General features: G+C 45.0%; 1 protein-coding gene across 3 annotated transcripts in view; it reads right to left on the bottom strand.

The window, feature by feature from the left end:
• Window positions 1–16,022, bottom strand: part of TMEM184B (transmembrane protein 184B) — a 41,444-nt gene extending 25,422 nt beyond the window's left edge. Inside the window, exon 1 of one of the 3 annotated variants that reach the window (XM_054031610.1) lies at window positions 15,942–16,022. The gene's annotated coding sequence lies outside the window, so the exon portion shown is untranslated. Of the gene's footprint in view, window positions 1–13,440; window positions 13,613–14,432; window positions 14,489–15,941 lie in introns of those variants that run through there. The other 2 variants (XM_054031618.1, XM_054031603.1) reach the window with 2 other exon arrangements.
• Between the last annotated feature and the right edge of the window lie 7,400 nt (window positions 16,023–23,422).

Below are 23,422 nucleotides of genomic sequence, written 5' to 3'. Positions count from 1 at the left end.
AAAATCCCATTGCTTTAACAAGAATTCATCCAGGTGGGTGTGTAGGCCTCAGTCTGAAAGGGATGTACCGTAATCTGTAATTCCTAACCCTCATACAGGATTCTTCAGACAACTGCTCTGAGACTCTCTGCCACATAACTGTATCCAGGGGATATCAAAAGCAGCGGAAGGGAGATGGGGGAGGGGAAGGAGTAGGATGTTCTCTCCTGGACACCATTGCTCTCTGCCCACTAAAAGTTATTCTTTACAATGGGATAGGAACCATTTCAGTTCTCAGGCACTGGTTTAGATGCAAACCATATTGGTAGTGGCTGAAATCATCATCCAACATCTACATTAAGTCAGTCTGGGAATATCTGGCTATGCCTTCACTACAGGAAAAAAAAAAGTGGGTTTTCATCACTCTCTCACTGTAAAATCCTACTGGAAACAATGCAGTGTAGTTTTACCTTCATGCAGCTAACCAAGGTAAATCCTGTGTGTGTGTGTAAATATAGGGGTAAAAGGGATCTTAAGAGGTGATCAAATTCAGCCCCCTGTGCTCAGGTAGAACCAAGTAAACCTAGACCATCCCTGTCAGGTGTTTGTCCAACCTGTTCTTAAAAACCTCCAGTGATGGCAATTCCACAACCTCCCTTGGAAGCCTGTTCCAGGGCTTATCTGCCTTTATAATAAAAGTTTTTCCTAATATCTAACCTAAAGCTTTCTTGCTGCAGATGAAGCCCATTAATTCTGCCTTCAGTAGACAGAGAGAACAATTGATCCCCATGGTATTTATAATATCCCTTAACATAGTTGAAGACTCATCAGGTCTCCCCTCCCGCCCCCCCAAGTCGTCTTTTCTCAAGACTACACATGCCCAGTTTTGTTTTTTTTAAACTAGGTCTGTTTTTTTTTTGAACCTTTTATCATTTTTGTTGCTCAAGGGTTGACTTTGACTAACTACACTGAGGTAAAACTACCTGTCCCTGACTACACTAGGATTTTACAGCACGATAACATGTCAGGGCTTAGGAACATGTACACTTTGCTACTGTCCATCCCGTACCACTTCTGGAAACAGGGGGGCCTTCACTCCAACACCATCAAACCAGCATCTTTCACCAAAAGCAAATTTAGAATTCAAAACAGTTAACTAAAAAGGGTATCTATGTGTATCACACTGCATTCATTACACAAAGCACACGTCTGGCGCAGCAGCCTAGCAAAACAAATGCAACAGGAAAGGGGAATCTGAGCTCAGACACACGTCACCCAGCAGACTTCCTCAAACCAACCAGGCATGCACAGAACTTAACTCTGTCCTCATATCTATGTCCCATTTGCTCTGAACTGGACCCAGTTTGTACCAAGAGTAGCTGGATTCTGATCACCATGGAGAGCTAGCTTTGCCCCTGAAGTAATTAGGAAAAAGGGAACAGGGAATTATATGTGGCTCTTTGCTATCTGCAAATGCAATCTGTGTTTTTAAAATAGATAGTCTCAGCTGAGGTTAAAGCATTTCCCCTCAAAGAGCTGAGGGAGCAAGGAGCGATACTCAAAGCTAGCCTGAGAAGGGAATCGTACCAGCTAAGCCTCCTTCCGGCAAGTGAAACTTGATCTAACAAGATACTCCCACCTCATCAATATTATTATCCTGGAAACCTCATATGGGATTCCTTGTGGGTCAAATGCCACATTTCAATTTTGCCCATATTATAAATTTGGGCATGTCTGCATATACACACACAAGCACACATGGTGATGTCCATGGGACAAACAGAACCTCTCATGCACTTGTCTCACCTGTCCTCTGCCCACTAATCCATCTCCACTGCATTCCAAACTTCTAAGCAGCTTCAAACCACCATCATATTTAATTTTTGTTTAAATTAACCAGCCACAAAAAATATTTCCTTCCTTCTCTCCTTCCCCTGCTAGTGGGATTTCTCCCTAAAATTACCCTGGTCAGAGGCCCAGGAGAGACAATACTCAGTCCACCACCAGCAACCAGTCTAAGGTCTGAATTCTTGCAATTAGCCTAAAACAGAGCTTTTGATCACTGAAAAAGGGCGCTTTACAGCTTCCCAATGGGCAGGGTGAATTGATTTACATCAGGGTGATTTAAATCACTGATTTAAAAATTACCAAGTGGAAAGCCTTGACTTAAATCATCAATTTTAATAAACTTTGCCATTTGTACTTAGTTACTTTAAAAGGTGCATTTTTATTAGTTGATAGCTGTTAAAGCATGTTGATTTACAGTTAAATACAGCTTTTACCCAAGAGATGGTACACCTTTCTGCTACCTAGGAGGATACATTAACTATACACATTTGAGCAATTATCTAGCTTAATATTTTCAGATTCTTATTAATTGCACATTTTAGTATGTTAGAAAATGATGAATGATGCATTGCTTATTTACTAGATCATTTTTGCTCATGATTTGTGTCAAGCTACATTAGGATGGTAGCTAGAATGTAAACACACAACAGCATACCAAATTTATTTTTATTAAACAAAATGAATCCTTAATACATAGCTTGACCTACTGTGCCAAATGTATAAAGCTTGACCTCAAAAGTTAGTTGCATCCCTCCCCCGATTCTTTCTTTATACAGAAAAACAGCCTTTAACTCAGTTTTTGATGAAGGCTTATGGATTCAGCATTTTTTAAGAGATTAAGTTTAGCCTTAATGTATTTTATATTAAATTCAGATTTCATTTTAAACAGGTTTATTTTAAAAAAGAAAACACAAAATTAAAAAAAAAAAAAATTTTTTTTAAATCTACCCTGCCAGTGGGTCACACAAATCCACTTTTACCTCTGGATGATCCTCTGAATTTGGACTTTAAATATCTATATATATATATATTATATAAAAATAAAACTTCTAAAAGTTACCTAAAATCATTTTTATTTTCATTATAGTAGTGCCTAGAGTTGCCCACGGGTATCAGGGCCTCATTGTGCTACGTATTGTACAAATACATAGTAAATGGCAGCCTTTGGCCCAAACAGCTTACACTTTAAAAAGACAAGACATAAATCAGTGGATCAGACAAATGAGCAGACCAGAACGAGGGAGGACAATGTACCAACAAGAGGATGTTTTAATACAAACTAGCTGTGTGTACCTTTCATAGGCGGAGGCCTTGTTTACATGGCAAGTTCCTGTGTTGCTAACCAAGGTGTGAATATACCTGCTTGCCACGCAGTAACGTCCGGGACTTTCACTGTGCTGTAGCAGTGTCAATATGGGACGTTTACTGCAAGGCAAGCTAGTGCATTATAGATTCACCCTCAGACTTCAAGGTCAGAAGGGACCATCATGATCATCTAGTCCAGTGGTTCTCAAACTTTTTTACTGGTGACCCTTTTCACACAGCAAGCCTTTGAGTGCAACCCCCATTTATAAATTAAACACACCATTACAAATCCTGGAGGCAAAGTGGGGTTTGGGGTGGAGGTTGACAGCTCATGATTCCCCCCCACATGTAATAACCTTGCAACCCCCAGTTTGAGAACCCCTGATCTAGTCTGACCTCCTGCACGTTGCAGGCCACAGAACTGCGCCCTCCCACTCCTGTAATAGACCTAGGCTGACCAGATGTCCCATGTAGACAAGCCCAGAGTCAGACAAATAGGTAGCAGAAGAAATCAAGAGAGTTTTAAACTTATTACGGTACTAGTTTTAATTTTTCTCCCTCTGAGTCCTGTACAATTGGACTCACAACAAAGGCACCTGGCTTTACAAGTGGTGAGATACAAGACAGTCTCAATAATATTATTTAAAACTCTCTAAAACAGTGTCCGTTAAATATATGGTCTATGCAGACTACTTGATCGCATAGTACAAAACTTTGATTGGGATGATCCATGTAACTCATTCACTGATTCACCACTCACAAGAAATAAAGCCATCCTAACCTCAGGCCAATAAAAGAGTCATACCACATCATCTATTTCACATACTTCGTAATTCACAAGTGTCCGAACAGACACATTGAACTCCATCCAAGCAGATGTACTTAAATATATAACTTGCATAAACATATTAGAATTCTGTGGTTCCTAATTGCATAACAAATAGCTGTCCAAATGTGGCTTTTTACATTGTTATCCCTCTGGAGGACTGAACAGTCTGAATTCTCATGAGATTCTGTCCATTCATCATTTCCTTTCTAAACAGCTATCCGTACATGCAGTAAAAAAAAAAAAAAGACAGAAAAAACATGGTTGGAACATGACCATTTTTTCCTGTAAGGGTGAGACAAATGAGCAAAACATTAACCTTAGCAGAGAGAACATACAACCATTCAGTTCTCTAAATGCCAGACTTCAGGTAGTGGCATTATTCCCACTAAGTGCATATTCAGAGGATGATCCCATGACTATGCACATAAACAGAGTTCATTGTACACAAACAACTTAATCTTCCACAGAGTGACAATTTCTTTCCTGATTTCAATTAATCAAACTCAGAACAAGCAATTGCTCCCTCCCTCCACCTAACACACCAAAGTCCTCTCCTCTTTGCCCATCCTATTGGTTGTACCCCAATTACCCTTTCTGCTATTAATCTCCCCCCACTTCTTACTAATCAAATACACAAAGTCATGCTGAAAAAGAGCTCCCACTACCCCCACCTCCGAAACTCAGGATCGACAAGAAATCCCTTTTACCCGAAGCCGCACTCTCATCCTCCCACAGAGTTTTTTCTGCTCTATTAATTTCTGTTGTCTCTCTCCCTGCCTTTTTTTTTTTTTTTTAATAAAGTGGACTGACCCACATTATAATAGGTCAGCATCCCACAACCAATCCCTTTTTTGGAAGGAGACAGGAAACGAGAGGAAGAGGAGGAGGAGGGGATAGCCCCACAGCCTTCCAGTCCCTCTTTTCAAACGGGATAAAAACCACATTTGTGTGGTGGGGATATCCTCCCAGACCCAACCCACATATGCACTCCAGTCCTGTCCTCCCCCCCACAAGGAGACAACAAAGTAGAGGTTCCATGATAGCAAGTGGGAAGACTGAATTCAAGAGGGTGGTGTTTGAAATGAATATTTACAAAACATGACAGGAGGTTTCTGTTCAATTTTCCAAATTCTCACAAACAAGAGATGTGACAGGAACTTAATCCAGATTCCCTTTCACCTGCATCATATCCCCTTCCACATTGCTCCCATTCATTTCTGAGAAGCAAGAAGGGACTGTGCAGAGGGTTGAATAAAACGGTCAACAGCATTTAAACAAGCCAGTACGCTAGCAAAAGTGAAAACGTTCAGTAGCATGCAACTAGTGGCAGCCACACATCAAGTTGCACAAGGCAGTAACTTTTTCATACTGGAGCAGGCGTTTACTCCAATTGCCACACTGGATCTGCCGTAGGAGATCCAGCCATCATTTTATCAAACAGCTTCCGATGCCTCAGAACAAGCTAGACACCTCATTATGCACCTAGCCAACTGTGTAGCGATGTACATGGAGGAGAGCAGGGGCAGGAACACCCCGTCTGACTTCTGTGGCATGAGATTCCCTGATGCAAAGGTGCTCAGATACTACAGTGATATGTGCTATAAACATCCCTACAAATAAATTCAAATGCCCTTTTCTTAGCCCACACAGCTACAAACGTTATTACTGATCATAAAATTATCTTGTTCTTGTTATTTTTAATACAGCATTTGAGGTGGTTGTTCTTGAGGACTTTAGGACAATAGGGCTCAGAGTACATGCCCTTGGTAATTCCTGGGAACACTGGGCTCCATCAATTTCTTCAGTCCTGTTCCCCCCCCTCCTCCGTCTCTCCCTCACTTGATCAAGAACAATGAAAAAGATCAAGCTGTATTATAATAGATGTTAGTTTCTAATAGCAAAATCAGGACTCCCTGGGCTCTTGGACGGGGAGATCTTTCCCCTTAGAGATGAACAAGGCTAGATGTGTCTGTGTCACACTTTAGCTAGTTAAAAGATAAGCCAGTGACCCATCACTGTAGGATGTCATCCTTTAAATACTTAAGTTTAGACATTCAAAAACAGAAAGCAACTCTTGAAGGTAGAAACTATTCTCATATCTCAACAAGGATAACAGAAAAAGACAGCACCAGTGGGCCAATCTCAGCCAAACATTCAACAAAAAGTCCTAGGCCCAACCCCTCCTTCCCAGGGCAACTTGCGCTGTCTGAGTGGCTAGAAGCAATTTAATCTTTCCTGCCAGCCACAGCACGGCAGACTAGAGAGGTTGCAGATCTGTGAAAAAGTCAAAGATATTGTTTTTCAAGCTGACAGTCACCAATAGATATAGTGATATATTCCAAAGCAATTCTACATCCCCCACTATGCCAGACTTAAGCAATAATAATCCATTTGCTAGCCTCAGAAACTATATACTGGGAAGGGGGGGGGGGGGGGGGGAGAGTGGGAGACATTTAAAAAAATATAAGTCCAACATTTTCAAACATGGGTGCCTGCTCAGACTCTCTTTGATGTATGCACCTAAACAGGAATTTAAAGTGACTAACTTTAGGTAGTCACACTTGAAAATTTCAGCCTAAAATTCCATATAAAGTTATTGCCATTTATAGTCTGAGCGAATGTAGCAGGGCAGGTGGCCACAAGTCTAAACAACTCTCACAATTAGCATTAACTAATACCCTTGTTGACAAAGGTATATAGAGTCAACAAGGACTGGATGAGCCACAGAGTCAGAAACACCTGCCTCATCTGTCATAGGAGATGGTTCATCCAGAGCCACTTGAGGTACACTGGCTGGGGGCAACATGGGCGCAGCTTACATTACTGCTGCCCGTGCTGTGGATAAACAGACAACTGCTACTGTCGACTCTTGAGCAATCAACTCAGCAGCTTCCAATAGTGCTAATTTCATGTTTTTAAAACCCCACAAGTGGCGTGGGGAGCGTCAATCCTTAGGATGTTGGTCAGCCCCTTCTCCTTCTTAAGGCTTTACTGCAACTCTAGACAACACACTGTAATTATTCATTCATTTCTAAACTGTGGAGACTGCCCTTTGCCACCAAATCCAGGTGGGGATGCTATAACCACAACATCCCAGGAGGAGGCGAGTCTCTAGCTTGGAATCAGGAAGGCGAGACAATGACCGCATCACTCCCTGCTCTTGGTCACCCTCTATTATACAGCAGTTCCTACTGGCTGATCATAGAAAGGGACCCTGAGAGGTCATCTATTCCACCTTCCCCCGTCTCACCCCCACATGCTGAGGCAGGACCAAGTAAACCTAGACCATCCCTTACAGGTGTTTGTCTAACCTGTTCTTAAAAACCTCCAGTGACGAAGATTCCACAACCTCCCTTGGTAACCTCTTCCAGTACTTGCCTATCCTTATAGTTGGAAAGTTTTTCCTAATATTTAACCTACCTCTCCCTTATTGCCAGGGTGGACTGATTTAAATCACCAAGAGGCAAGCCTCAAGTTAAAATAAATTTTAATAAACTTTTCCATTTGTACTCATTTTCTAAGAAAGGTGCATTTCATTGGTTGATATAACCATTAAAACATTTGATTTACACTAAATAGAGCCTTTTAACTAGATTTTGTAGATCTGTTTGCTATCTCGAAGGGTTAACTATATATAATTGCTTAAATAAATGTGTAGTTTTAATATTTTCAGATTCTTATTAATGGTACATTTTAGTATGTTAGAAAATAGTGAATGATACATTGCTTATTTACTAGATAACTTTTGCTCATGATTTGTGTCAAGCTGCATTAGGAAGGTAACTGGAATTTAATTAAGTATTATATGTTACAGTATTTAATTTGTTTATTTTTATTAAATGAAACAACCTTAAATGTTTTAGATACATACACTTCTCTTATCAAAACATGTTCCACATTTACCAATAAATGATTTATTAAAGGAACAGAGGGATTAACTGTAGTCCGTGAATTAAACTGATTATTCCAGGTCATCATGGAAGAATTTTCATAGAAACTGACTGGAGTTTAAGTTTCTACTTGCCTATGTCTCTTGAAAATGAGACAGTCTCCTAAATTACTTAGGCTATCCTTCAAACTTTTAAAACTAAGAGATCTCATTCCCTCCCTCCTCATTTTTATTCATTTTAAACAGGTCTACTTTTAAAACAGAAAACATTATAATTTAAACAATAAAAAAATCTGATTTAAATAAAAAGATTGATATTTATCCACTCTGATGAACATTAAGCCAACTGTTTCTAGTAATACCTTCTGTGGATATGAAGAACAACTTATCCTGTCCTTTTTATAACAGCTTTTAACATATTTGAAGACTTATCAGGTTCCCCCCCTCCCTCAGCCTTCTTTTCAAGACTGAATGTGTCCAGTTTTTCTAACCTTTCTTCATAGATCAGGTTTTCTAAACCTTTTATTATTTTTGTTGCTCTCCTCTGAATTCTCTGCAATTTGCTCACATCTTTCCTAAAGTGTGGCGTTCAGAACTGGACACAGTACTCCACTGAGGCCTCACCAGTGCCAAGCAGAGTGGGACAACTACCTTCCATGTCTTACATACCACACTCCTGATCCCTCACATATTGCTGCTGTCACTGCTCAGTGACAACCTTGAGTGGGAGGATGGGGAGAGGAAGGGAGAATAAAAATCCAGCACCACCTATTGTGTGGCTTAAAGAACATTTGATGCTGCAGGCAGAATGTGTTAGTTATTCCCCCTTTCAAGTTTACTGTAAATTATGCACCTCAGGGGTTATAAAGGCATTGTCATGCCCAGCTGCAGTGAGGTTCTCAGGGACTTGTCCGCACAATGCATCATCCCTGGATACAGGTTGCTCCGTTGCCTACTCAGCCACTTCACTTGCACTATAACAAAGAGCAAACAAACAAAAACACCCTGTTGGTTTTTACATCCAGAGAGACCAAACAAGATCTTCTCCATGAACCTCATCCCAACTGATACTGGTGGGTGTTCTGAAACACTGCTCACTTTTCAGAAGTCCCACTATCATTGCTTAAACTGACTGAGTTCATGCTGCAATGACCTTCAGGGGGTGGGACATGCAGCATCTAGATATGGGCCTCAATCTCTCCCTCCCCATTTTTAGACTATAACTGGAAAAGCTTTACTAAGTGATGGTTTTTAGTCACAACTGCTGTTATGTTTTAATGGCTATTTTAGCTAAATATTTTGTTTAAACTATGTTATGACTATAATCAGTTTCAGATTACTTTAACCAAGTCCCAAGTGCTTTGGCAGGAAGCTGCTCTTCCAGCACAGGGGTCATGAGAGAAGAAAGAGATGAGATGTAGCACCTAAAGTCAACAGAAAAGGTAAAACTGATGGGTGGACAAGACAGCCGAACACTGCTCCCTAGAACACCCAGACCTTCAAGAGGCTGATATCAGAGTGCAGTCACTATAGCCCTCAAAAGGCAAAGAGGCTTTAGTTTTTAAACCTCCATGTACAATTACGCACACAAGCTTCATTACAAGAGTAGTCAGTGGTGTTCATATGCACAAGGAAGCTTCTATAGCAGGGGTGGCCAAACTGTGGCTCCCAAGACACATGCGACTCTTTTACTGTTAAAATGCAGCTCACGGAGCTCCCCATGTCCCCCACATTCTCCACCTACCAGATGGGGGAGGGGGAGCTTGGGACCTCTGCTTTGCAGCAGGATGCTGGGGTAGGGGCCTCTGCCCACCAGGGAGGGGGGGGTCTCAGGGCTTCTGCCCCACAGGGCTTGGGGCTTCAGCAGGAGCAGGGCTGAAGCCCTGAGTCCCATCAGGCGCCTCCCATGGGGCTGAAGCTCCGAGCCTCAGCAGATGCACCTCGGGTTTCGAACTTCTGAAGACTGTTGTATGCAGCTCAAAGGCTCAGTAAGTTTGGCCACCCCATTCTATAGCATAGCAGCAAAGTACAGTTACTCAGTGAGGTGATGCTATATAATCCATGCTTGCACAGACCAACTTGAAGCCTCAGACAAGAGAAATATGTAGTTCTAGTGCTTCATAGCCTCAGGTTCCTCAGTGATATGGAACATTCATAGAACAGTCAGAAAAGAGCTGAAGGGTGGCGGGAGTGGAAAAGCAGCATTCATATTTCACTTTTTTAAAGGTCTTCTTTATACCACTTTTCCTGGTGAGGGTCACAGCAACAGCATGGAGAGTAGGAAGGAACAGACCTCCCTTACATCCGCAACAGGTTCCAGCTCCTCCTAGGGGATTCCCAAGTGTTCCCAGGCCAGCCGGGAGATATAACCCCTTCAGCGTGTCCTGGGTCAGCCTCGGGGCCTTTTCCCAGTGGGACATGCCCGGTAGAGTTCCAAAGGAAGCCTCCTTATCAGGTGCCAGAGCCACCTCAGCTGGCTCCTCTCAAGCTGGAGGAGTCCCGGCTCTACTCCAGGCTCTCTTGAATAGCCAAGCCCCTCACCCTGTCTCGGAGAATAAGCCCAGCCACCCTGTGGAGAAACCTCATTTCCACCGTTTGTACCTGCAATCTCATCCTTTTGGTCATTACCAAAAGTTCATGACCATAGGCGAGGATGGGGACATAGATCGGCCTGTAAACACAGAGCTTCGTCTGAGAGCTCCCACTTCACCACCACAGATCGGTACAGCGCCTGCATCATTGCTGCCACTGCACCAATCCGCCAGTCAATCTCCCGCTTCCTCGTGAACAAGACCTCTAGATACTTGAACTATTCCACTAAGGGCACCAGCTCAACACTCACCTGGAGAGAACAGTCCACTTTCTTCCGGGAGAGGATCGAGACCTCTGACTTGGAGGTACTGATTCTCATTCCAGCGGCTTCACATTCAGCAGTTAAATGTCCTAACTTTAAGTGAAACAGATTCCTTAAAAAAAACCCGGAAAAGGCCTATTGTCAGTAAGCCATTGTATGTCAAGTGACACTGTGTTAGGCTCTTTCAAAACTTGTGAGCAGCGAGAGCCAATGGGTTGAAACGGGGAGCTGGACCCAGCCCTGCGGGACAGGAGCTGCTATTGTGGGTGAGTGCAGGCAGGAAGCCTCTGCCAAAAAATATTTTCACAAGCTGCATATGGAAACTGGAGTAGATCAAAGCGCAGTAGAGAACTTTCAGAGTTCAGCAGCAGGGTTCATGCAGTCAGTCAGTGCATGGCAGGCCAGCATGAAGTAGATTTACACCCCAGCTTGCCATGCACTAACTGTTCAGATAGACAAGCCCTTACCCTGCTGTACGTTAGTTCCCCATCTGTAAAATGGGGATAAACAAGACTGGTTAGAGGGAGTATTTAGACTGTATACTCTTCTGGGCAGGGACTCTCTCTCTTGCTATGTGTTTGTGCAGCACCTCGCACAGTGGGATCCTGAACTAAGCTAGCGCTAAATACCAATAAAAATGCTAAATAAAATTCATTTATCCTACCAGCTATTTCTGTCACTAGCAAGAGCTTTGTGACTTCCTTTGAACTGCGGGGAATAGAAACAGACACCTCTACTAAGAGGAGCATGCAGGTAAAGAAAGGGGCCCATCTCCATATCCATCAGTGTGAATATAAACTATTTAAAATGAAGACATGAAATGAAAGAAGAATAAGACCCCCCAATCACAGAACTCAAAAGGCCATTGGTTGAAGACTAGCATAGCTAGTAAAGTGCTTTACTAAACCAACAAAGTAGAACTGGGTGGAGAAAAGTAATTCCATTTCACAGAGGACTGGTATCTTGAAATTTGGTTTCATTCTGATTAGGAACCAAAAATTTCAAAATTCTCTGCAAAAGGGAAAGAAGTCCCAGCCCTGTAGCAGTCTGCGTGGCAGGCAGCTCCAGCAGCTCCAATAGACCCTGGAAAGCCCAGGCTCCCCACACTCCTAGGCGGGTTGCAGAGTAGCTGGACAGGCCGACTGGTAGAAAATTTGGTGAAACTGAACAGTCTCCACAGAGTGTTTTGATTTTTCCAGCCAGCTCCACACACATCATTTTCATTGCTCCTCTCTGAGTCCCCTCTATTTTTACTGTGTCCTTTTGTTAGTATTCCATATGATCACATATATGGATTTATACCAGCACTACATTTCAAATGTTTTCCTTAGTTATCCCAGCTCCCCTTCTTCCCACCCAGTTTTGCTTCATGCATACTAGAAGTTTTTATGGAGCTGTCCACAATGCTCAGCTCCTTTTCCCGAGTTACAGTTAACCCATGAGTTTTTCAAATTATTCCTTCCCAAGTACATCACCTTGCATCTGCCAGCACTGAATTTCATCTTACATAGAAACCAAAGTCTAAGAACATAGTAGTGCTCCACTAGATTGGTTAATTTCAACAGGAGTACCATTACCATAGGTTCATACTACTGTTTCTCTTGCTGCATGCTAAAGATCAGACAGCACACATACAACACATTCTTCAGTGTTTGTCACATTGTATATCACCCCCATATGCCACAAGCACATCTCACACTGTATAGTGTGCATTACATAAGCTACATACACACACACTGCACATACACAGCCCCCTTATTGTTCTAAATACACACCTAAATCTACAACTCAGACAAACATATACCTAATAATACAGTTTACATCGTTTTCCACAGACCACTCAGCATTGTCATGTCACACTGCTCCGTACCTCTATATACCACTCAGTGCAGTTCAGAACCAAGCTGTGCCACACAGCACCATGCTATGTAATTCAGTGTCACCCTGCACCATGCCACGGGTCACCCCACGAGCCAATCGCTACCACTCAGGGCCAACCCAGTACCACACACACACTGTGCCAGCCAGCATCCCTAGTATCCAGCATCACATTTTGCAACTCGGCACCCTGCGCCATACCAATCAGTACCACACTGTACACTCCAGCACCACACCACACCGCCTAGCACCTTAGTATCCAGCATCACATCATACCACACAGCACCACTTCACATGTACCGTTCTGTACCATGCCATCCTGCACCATACTATCCAGCATCACATCATGCCACCCAGCACCATGCCAATCAGTACTATACAGACCACACCATGCTATGCCACCCAGCACCACTGCACTGTGCCAATCAGTACCACACTGTACTCCCCAGCAGCTTACTAGCCAGCACCATATTGTGCCACGCAACACCACTCCACACCGTGCTAATAAGTACCATGCCACAGAGCCCAGCACCACATCAATCAGTATTATACTACAGTGCCCAGTACCACGCCGCAGCATAGCGCCCAGCACCGTGCTATCCAGTGCCATATTGTGCCAACCAGCACCACTTAGCACCAGGCCGCTCTGTGCCAGCCAGCGCCACTGTGCCATACCAGCCAGCGCCACCGCTCTGTGCCAGCCAGCGCCACTGTGCCCTACCAGCCAGCGCCACCGCTTTGTGCCAGCCAGTGCCACTGTGCCCTACCAGCCAGCGCCACCGCCACCGCTCTGTGCCAGCCAGCGCCACCGCTCTGTGTCTGCCCGCGTCGCGTCCCGCCCGCAGCGCCCAGTCTCACCGTGCGGCGGGGCCGGGCTCTCCCCGGAGCCGCCTCTCCCCCCGGGGCCGCTCTGTCCCGCTCGCTCAGGGGAGGGGAGGGGCGGGGCCCTCACGAGCCCATGCCGCGGCCGCGCGCCCCTGGTGGGTCCCCGGCTGCCCAGCCGCTCCTGGCGCCGCCCGGTGCCTGTGCCTGCGCCGCGATCCGGGGAAGGTGGGAGCCGGGTCTCTCGGGGAGGCAACGCGGCGCAAGCGCAGAGAGAACGCGAGGTCCCGCCCAGCCCGGGAGGAGGAGCGAAAGGATGACATAACCAGCGCGCTCTTAAAGAGGCAGCGCCTCTTTCCCTCGCTCTCTTCCCCACATCCCCACCCAGGGGCTCTTAAAGAGGCAGCGCCCCCTTCCCCTGCACTATCCCGCTGCAACACCCAGCTGGCAGGAGAGCAGCAGCTGTGTGAGGTTGGGGTAGGGGGACCAGACAGCAAATGTGAAAAATCGGGATGGGGGTGCAGGGTAATAGGAGTCTATATAAGAAAAAGACCCAAAAATCAGGACTGTCCCTACAAAATCGGGACATCTGGTCACCCTAGGTTGGGCATGCTCTGCCAGGGTCCCTTATAAATAGGGCCCCTGCCTTCCCTGATGATGGTGAAACAGCGGCAGGAAGGGTTTGTGTTCACACTCACAGGACGAGTGAGGGAATCCACCTTCTTTATTTAAGTATCAGGGGGTAGCCGTGTTAGTCTGTATCTACAAAAACAACAAGGAGTCTGGTGGCACCTTAAAGACTAACAGATTTATTTGGGCATAAGCTTTCGTGAGTAAAAACCTCACTTCTTCGGATGCATAGGAAGAAGTGAGGTTTTTACTCACGAAAGCTTATGCCCAAATAAATCTGTTAGTCTTTAAGGTGCCACCAGACTCCTTGTTGCTTCTTTATTTAGTGCAGCGTTTAACCCAGACCCATGAGCAGCTGGGCCGGGTCACCCTTACCCTGCCACCCAGGAGAGCCTCACACTGCTTTGCTGCTGTAGCTCCCACCAGGGCTCCTCACAGGCTGCAGATCACACCCTGAGCCTCCCAAAACAGCCACAGCGCTGATCCAGCTAGGGTTGCCAACCTTCTAATTCCAGAAAACCAAACAACCTTGCCCTGCCCACTGCCCCACCTCCTCCCTGAGGCCCCACCCCTGACTGAGGCCCCCCTGCATTCCCCCTCCCTCAGTTGCTTGCTTTCTCCCACCCTCTCTCGCGTGCTCATTTTCACCTCAATGAATATTATTATTTTTGACAGATGTATTATGCTAAGTTCAGGTTTTATTTCTAAGAGTAACATCTGTTAGTCTTAAAAGTGCCACAGGACCCTCTGTTGCTTTTTACAGATCCAGACTAACACGGCTACCCCTCTGATACCAGTTTTATTTGTTACAGGATGCTAGAGCAGTCAGCAAAATAGTCAAAAACAGTAATTTAAAAAAAAAAAATCACACAGGTTTTATGATTCTTTCCTTCCCTTCTTCCCATTTTTTGTAACCAGCTCCATGTTTTTTGTTCACTAAAGTTATTGTAATTGTACACGTGGAATTAGGACTACACATTATCACAGCTGCAATGGGTTTATTAAAGACCCACTGCCGAAGCCCAAATACAAATCCACAGAGCACAACTATAGCAACACACACTTGTCCACATCCCTCTCAAAATAAATCTGTAGAAACTGACTCCCCCACCTACATGCTGATAGATGCATACACACGTATTCGTGTGTATGCATCTAAGCATGCACTAACACACATACTTCCACATTATTTATTATTACAGTTGTTGTTTAGTGCCTAGAGACCCCAACTACGATCAGGGCTCCACATCAAGAGAGAGAGTTTACAACAAAGAGTTTATAATGTGACTAGACAAAGGTGGGGAGAAATGTAGGCTACATTGGCTCTTCTGCAATTACTAGTCAGCAACATTCACTTTTTAAGAAATAATACATTTCTTTTAGCATTCCCTTCTCTTTTAAAAACTTGTTATGAAATGAATACACACATTTTATGTCATAAATTTTTGTGTGTGCAAGCCAGCAAAAGGAATAAATGTCAGAGTTAAGCTGCAAATTTTATTCACAGAGGTATACACACATACACCTCCCTACACAAAGAGAGACAGTCTTTTATCAGGGCTGTCCCTAGCCATTTGGGGAGGCTGCAGGGGGCCCCAGGCCCCCTCTCCCCGCACTAGGATGACCAGACAGCAAATGTGAAAAATCAGGACGGGGGTGGGGGGGTAATAGGAACCTATATAAGAAAAAGACCCAAAAATCGGGACTGTCCCTATAAAATCGGGACATCTGGTCACCCTACCCCGCACAGTCGGGGAGACAGGAGCTATGGGGGGCAACATTTGGGGGCCCCACAGGCCCAGAGGATTAGAGGGGATCCAGGAGCAGCCTGCTCCGCTTCCCTCACCCCAGCCCCAGCTGTGTCGCTCTGGGGAGGGGACTTGGGGGAAGGAATCCCCCATACTCACCAGCAATGGCAGGAAGTGGAGCAGCCCGGCCCCAGCCCACTCTACTCCGTCAGCTCCCAGCTGTGGCACTCCGCTTCCTGGTGCCAGGGAGAGCCGGGAGCGTTCCTTTCCCTAACCCAAGTGACATGGCTGGGGCAAGGGAAGCGGAGCGGACTGGGGCCACGGCTCTCTGCTTCCTGCCACCAGTGAGTGCAGGGGGCGATCCTTTCCCCTTGCTCACCGGTGGGGGGAAGTGGAGAGCTGCTGCTGGGAGCCGGCGGAGTAGAGCGGGCTGAGGCCGGGTTGCTCCACTTCCCGCCCCTGCCGGTGAGTGTGGGGTCGCTGGGGAAGAGGCAGAATGGGGGCGGGTCAGGGGCGGAGCAGGTGGGAAGGGTAAGAGGCAGAGCAGAGGGAGTTGTCCAGGGACCCACACCCCCTAGGGATGGCCCTTGACCTTGCGGGGGGGGGGGGCGGGAGGGGCGGCGGAGGGATAGGGCTGGTCACCAGGGCTGGTGCTGCCGCGTATGCAGCACACAGCTGCCTAGGGCACCATGAAATTTGGTGCCCCAAGTTTCATGGTGCCCTATGCAGCTGCATATGCCTAAGGATGGCCCTGTCTCTTACACACATACAATACATGTATGCACACACTTGCCTGCACAGAGACTTTTTCATACACTTTTCCAGGGGTTGCCTACATCACCCAGCCAGGAAGGGAGGAGGGGTGGGCTGGAGGGGATGGGTGCAGAGGTATGAGGGAGAGTGCTGTAAGGGGTACAGGGCTGGGATGTGTCGGTGTGGGGGGCAGGATGGGATGGATGCAGTGATGGGGGATGGAGAGGGCAGGGGGTGGGACAGCAAGGGATGCACTGAGAGGAATGGAGGAGCTGGGGGGTTGGGATGGGGAGGGATGCAATGACAGGGGGTTGGGACAGGGAGGGATGCAGTGAGGGGGATGGATGCAGTGAGGGGGATGGGGGTGCAGCCCCATTCCCAGCACTTAGAGACGGGGATACACATACCTCCAACTCCTGGGTGCCGGCAATGGGGCAACAGACCGTGGTTCACAGCAGGGCGCGCCCTGCAGCTCGAGCCCAGCCACACGAGGAGCACGAGGAGAAGAAGGCCGGGCAGCAGTGAGAGATGCACGTGCCACGTGACCTCTCAATAGCCACCTGCTGAGTGCTCCCGAGTGGTGCTAGTTCCTCCCCTGCCCTGACCCAGACAATGGGAGCAGCGCCTGAAGGCAAGGCAGCATGCGGCCCCCCTGGCAGCCCCTAAGGCTAGGAGCCAGACATGCCGGCTGCTTCTGGACCTGGGAGCCATGGCATGGCGCTAGTAGGGAGCCTGCCAGTCCCGCTGTGGCGCTGCGAACTGGACATTCAATGGCCCGGTCAGTGGTGCTGACCAGAGCAGTCAGGATTCCTTTTCAACTGGGTGTTCCAGACCAAAACCAGACACCTGGTCACCCTAGGTCCAGCAGCCCTGATCCCAACAGCCTATCTGCAAACCACCAGTCACATACTGGTTACCAGCCACCTTGGTTACTACTCGCAGGATTATTTCAACGTACTCCCACTACTGGATTTTCCCCAGCCCTCTCCTGGACAGTCTGGATATATTAGGTCTGTTACCCCAATGGAGTTAATCCAGTGTTGTGAACAGTATGGGTAACTTTGATTAAAGACTAAAACACGTATATTTATCTACAAAGAAACAGATTTTAAGTGAGTAAAAAAATAAGGAATTAAGAGTCAGAAATCGTTACAAGAGAAAAAGAGAGAGTTAAGTGCTAAAAATAAACAAGACTTTTTCAAGATAAAATTTCTACCACAGATTTCCAGCAATATTACTGACCAAGTTTCAGCTCCCATAGTCCATATTCTTCTTAGGTAAAGGAAAGAGATATGGCTAGGGAGACATAACTGGGGGAGGTTTACCCCCCATTTAACTTCGAATGAGTCACTCTTTGAAATGCATTTTTCTGAGGGTTACCCCTAGATAAAGTTCATTCCTGCTATGGGGCTAGAGACCAGGAGTCAGGCAATGAAAGAGATTCCATGCTGCTGTTTGCGAAGATGCTGATCTGTTTGTTGCTGCCCCCCTTCCTTGCCAACGACTGACCATTTGATAGGTGATTGCACATCAGCTTCGATGACAGCTGGCTAGAGGCACCAGCTTGTCATTTGTCTCTGCAAAACAGGTTTACCCCCTCCCCAGACTTGTCTGGTAAACTGAAATCATGACTGAAGTGTGTTTATATCCATAACTTTACATATAGTGCTGCCACATACATTTCACCAGGATATTATTAACCAGCAAGTTATTAGTCTTCAGATGATACCTCACAGCATATTTTCTACAACAATTACAATGGTATATAGAGAGTGTGAATATAGGGGTGAATTGGCTCACATTTAGGAAAATGAGTGTAGGAGGTGGGCTGGGCTGTTTTTTCCTGGAGCACCTGTGGACATTCCCCCCCAAATGTGCCGTAGGACCCCTCACTCCATCCCAGAGGGGCTGAACCTTTGACAGCTTCCTTCCCTCACACTGTTAGTTACTACCATTAAATGAGTTTCCAAAAAAACATTACTGAGATCTCCTGGTAATGCTCCACACGTAAAGGCAAAGAGGCCTTCCTCAGCCATTGCATGTCAAACTGCACAGGATGCAGAGAGAGGAAACATTAGAACTGAGAATCCATTTACCATACCTTGCCTTTTTTTGCTGCTACCCATTGGCTGCCTCCATCAACAGATACTGCTGCCTACTTATTATTTACAATGTGAAAATGAGAACAGGTGTTCACATGGCACTGTTGTACCTGGCATTGCAAGGTATTTACATGCCAAATGCGCTAAGAGTCACGTGTCCCTTCATGCTTCAATCACCGTTCCAGAGGACGTGTCAATGCTGATAACAGTCCAAAGCAGTGCAGACCGATGCATGTTCATTTTCATCATCTGAGTCAGATGCCACCAGCAGAAGGTTGGTTTAGTTTTTTGGTGGTCTGGGTTCTGTAGTTTCCAGATCTGAGTGTCGTTCTGTTAAGACTTCTGAAAGCATGCTCCATACCTCGTCCCTCTCAGATTTTGGATGGCACTTCAGATTCTTAAATCTTGGGTGGACTGCTGTAGCTATTTTTAAGATCTCTCATATTGGTACCCTCTTTGTGTTTTGTCAAATCTGCAGTGAAAGTGTTCTTAAAACGAACAACAACATGTGCTGGGTCATCATCTGAGATTGCTAGAATGTTAAATATGTGGTAGAATGTGGCTAAAACAGAGCAGGAGACATACAATTCTCTCCCAAGATGTTCAGTCACAAAATTAATTCATGCATTATTTTTTTTTAAACAAGTATCATCAGCATGGAAGCATGTCCTCTGGAATGGTGGCTGAAGCATGAAGGGGCATACGAATGTTTAGCATATCTGGCACATAAATACCTTGAAATGCCAGCTACAAAAGTGCCATGCGAATGCCTGTTCTCACTTTCAGGTGACATTGTAAACAAGAAATGGACAGCATTATCTCCTGCAAATGTAAACAAACTTGTTTGTCTGAGCGATTGGCTGAACAAGAAGTAGGACTGAGTGGACTTGTAGGCTCTAAAGTTTTACATTGTTTTGGTTTTGAGTGCAGTTACTTTTTGTACATAATTCTACATTTGTAAATTCAACTTTCATGACAGAGATTGCCCTACAGTGCTTGTATTAGGTGAATTGAAAAATACTATTTCTTTTGGGTTTTTTACAGTGCAAATATTTGTAATAAAAATAAACAAAGTGAGCACTGTACACTTTGTATTCTGTGTTGTAACTGAAATCAATACATTTGAAAAATGTAAAAAACATCCAAAATATTTAAACAAACAGTATTCTATTATTAACAGCGCGATTAATCGAGATTAATTTTTTAAAAATCGCTTGACAGCCCTAATTTAGATGCATGTTAATACAAAAATGCCAAGAATTTCAAGCAGTCTGACTAAGGTTCCCTATCTCTCATCATAGCTGTTTTAACTCTTAAGATATCATTGCAGTACTTCTGTCAAGTTAATCGTCCAGCCTAACCAGGACCTGAATTTCTAATATAAAACAAGCAATTGATAAATTAAAAACCTTCTAATTTCTATATTTCATAAAGTACAAGCCCAACTTTTTGTATGTTTTATCTTTAAAGAGGCAGTGCCCCCTCATGCCCTGGGCATCCAGATGACCGCCATTGCTGCTTAAGAGGGACATCCCCCTAATTACCCCCTGCATCCAGATGTCACCAGTGGCTTCACTATAAAAGGAAGTTACCCCAATACACCCTCTCTCTCCAGAATCAACCCAGCTATTATTTGACTACACCTTGGTACCTCTCTCCCTGCAAAAGCAGGCAGCCACTACTTAAAGAGACAGTTCACCACTTCCTATTTTAAAAGGTACCCTTCATAATCCATTCAGCAGTAAACAGCTGCTTCTTAAAAGGATAGCATACCCTTCCCAAGACTACAATACACAAAATACCTCTAGAGCTATTTTATCCAAACTTGTCCAGATATATCCACCATCCTCCACTCGCTGAAAGTTTGGTCCCTTGCCTATTTCTGTTCATCTCTCTCCCTTTGACATAAAATATTTTGAGATACACCAACTCTGTACATATATATAAAAAACAGCGGTTTCTCAAGAGACAATACATTCCCCACTAACCAAATACTCCCCCCAATCCATGCACATATAACTAGCTGATCTTTAAGAAGACAGTGCACACACCTATATCTATCTATAATTTTTTCATATTCACCAACCAGAGAAGGAACGTACAAGGAATACCTAAGAGAAACTCAGCCATGCTGAACACAGAGCAAGAATGCAGCAGTCTCCCAAACACTACAGCATCAAAGGCAGAGGGAACAAGCAGAGCACAAGCTGCTGGGCCTGCAGATTTTGGGAGGGGAATATTTAGCTCCATGGTCTGAAATCAGCATTGGTTATAGCATGTGCAACTGAGTGAGCATCACCTAGATGACGGATTCTTTTGAGATGTGTGTGTTTTAATGTCTAAAAAGCATGTAAAGTGTTTTGGGATTCTCCAGAAAGAGACTGGATTTCCAATACCTCGTGCCCAAGCTCTTAGCATATAGATCCTCCCTTTTCCCGCCTCACCCCATCTGACAAAGATTTAATTCCAGAATAATCCAGCAGAATACCTACTGCTGGATTACCGGGATAGCACAGGCATCAAAATACACATACATGAAGGATGTGACTGTGTATGCAATTTCTATAAAGGATGTAAATGGTGTGTGTGTGTGTGTGTGTGTGTGTGTGCGCGCAAACACACACACACACACACACACACTTCAGATGCTCTTTACACATATCATCAAGTAATAGAATTACTTCATGGAACTTCTTAGTAGCCTATAATAAACCCGTGGAACTCCCCACCACATGAAATTATTGAAGATTCTAACAAGGATTAGTTGTTTCTTTGACTAAGAATAGCATTGTAATTGCTATCCTGGCATGTGTCATTGCCAAAGGCTATTAATCCACCCATTCCATGGCATACACTGATGAGCAGCTCATGTCAGGAAGACACTCACCTCCTCCACTTCAGCAATATGACATTGCCCTTTTAGGTGTGTTGAAACTGGAAGTAATTTTCCTCTGAAGCAGTCTGCATTGTCATTGTTAGAGACAGGCCAGCGGACTAGAAAGATCATTGGTTTGGTCTCATGTGGTGTTCCCTACGTTCCTAATAAAATTTAAAAACTTATTAAAGCTAATGTTTAAAATCAAGTTTACACAAGTTAAGAAGGAAGGTACTATACATCTGGGGTCAGGTTTGAGCTATCAGAGATTACAAGTATCGGTTACAAGGTTCACAAGATACATACATAGTACATAACCAGCATAGACCCAGCTTGGAGTGTGGGAGTTTTTTTACTACACAAATCGGAGACAATTTGCCTATCTCACCATCTTAGCCTTCCCCTGCCACCTTCAATTGTTTTTAACCTTTATTCTTTTTCTCTATCGCTTCCTGGCTCTTTGAGCTGTGGTCCAAGTGTTGTATTAAGGCTGCCTCACCACTCAGCCCTGCCCTCTCTGATTTCCCTGCACACATGAATTTTTAGTTAGAAATAGCAGGTCTTCCCTTCCTGTTTGCTGGAGGACCTAAATTGTGATGAGGCTGTAACGCGAACCACAGCTCTCTCGCACTACAACCAGAGACTCAGCATCCGCTCTGCCCTCAGATAGGAGAGTGGCAGCTCCACTCCAGGGGCAGCCTTGGGCCAAACCACTATTTTCATCCTCCAAGGATCTGACCATGGTCCTTCCAGCAAAGAGAGGGATACAAGAACCCCACTGTGGAATCCTACATCTGTACAGAACCAGTAAGAGAAAACATTTCTTTCTTTGCACTTCACCTTTAGCACTTTCCGCAAGTTCCACTAACAGAGAGAGCCAGAAAACCAAACCCAGCCCAGCTGTTCCCTTCCACCAAACGAAAGGGCAAAAGCCAAAGCTGATTAGCTGTGCTTTAATTGCTGGTGAGAGCAAACAAACCCATTTCTAACCTATTCCTCTAACAAGGATGATAGATCCCTAAGCAAATACTGTGGCTGTGTTTATTTGTGATTTTAAATTGCAAATTGGTATGCAATTCAAGGCAGCAGCTGGCCTGCAGCTCCTTACTGTCACAGAGCTCTCTCAGCTCTTTTGTACTGTGGGTGAATTCTATGGACATCTAGGTAATTTTAATTAAACATCTGTAAAATTTACTAGCATTTATTACACTGCTCTAAACTTCAGTTACATTAAAAACTGCAACCTCCGAGTGAGACATTCCCATTTGTGTCAGATTAATTCCTCCCATGAGCAGGTGGGAGTGGGCAAATCTGAAAGACAAGGTTACAAGCGAACAGTAGAAAAAGAGGATCCTCCACCCAAGCGATAAAGTATAAACAGATTTGGGGGGAGGGGGGGGAGGGGGAAAAGAGTTGCTGGGCCCCAGGACTGGACTAGCAGGAGGTGCTCCACATCAGGACAGAGGTGCAGTGACAGTGCTTTCTGCTGCTGATGCTGCTTTTAGAGACTGGTCCTTGTCACCAGCAAGGCAGAGGTGAACTTTACAGATATAGTCTTATTATCCAAATAATTGTCTGAAAATTGGAAGTGCCCCCCAGAACGGGAATTGTGATTATCCAAACTGTGGCACTGCCCTCTGAGCCATTCAGACAAGATGCACCACCACCACCACAAGTCTAGAGAGTGCTTTTCATCCGTAGATCAAGGGACTTCACTGAGGGAGGCTAGTATCTTTATCCCCACACACCCTGAGTTTACAAGAATAGAGAACATGCAGAAAGGCAGCAGTGGGGGGCTAAGTTATCTCTGAGCCCCCACTGGGCCTTCCACAGGAAACAGACGTTAGAAAAGGAAGGAGTCAAGTGTCACTCCATTACCTTAGAAAGCACAGGGAGGGGCGCTACGGAGG

The sequence above is a fragment of the Malaclemys terrapin genome, chromosome 1 (assembly GCF_027887155.1).
Source record: "Malaclemys terrapin pileata isolate rMalTer1 chromosome 1, rMalTer1.hap1, whole genome shotgun sequence".
NCBI lineage: Eukaryota > Metazoa > Chordata > Testudines > Emydidae > Malaclemys > Malaclemys terrapin.
Note: the sequence above shows the minus strand (reverse complement) of the source record. Positions and strands in the feature narration are given on the sequence as shown.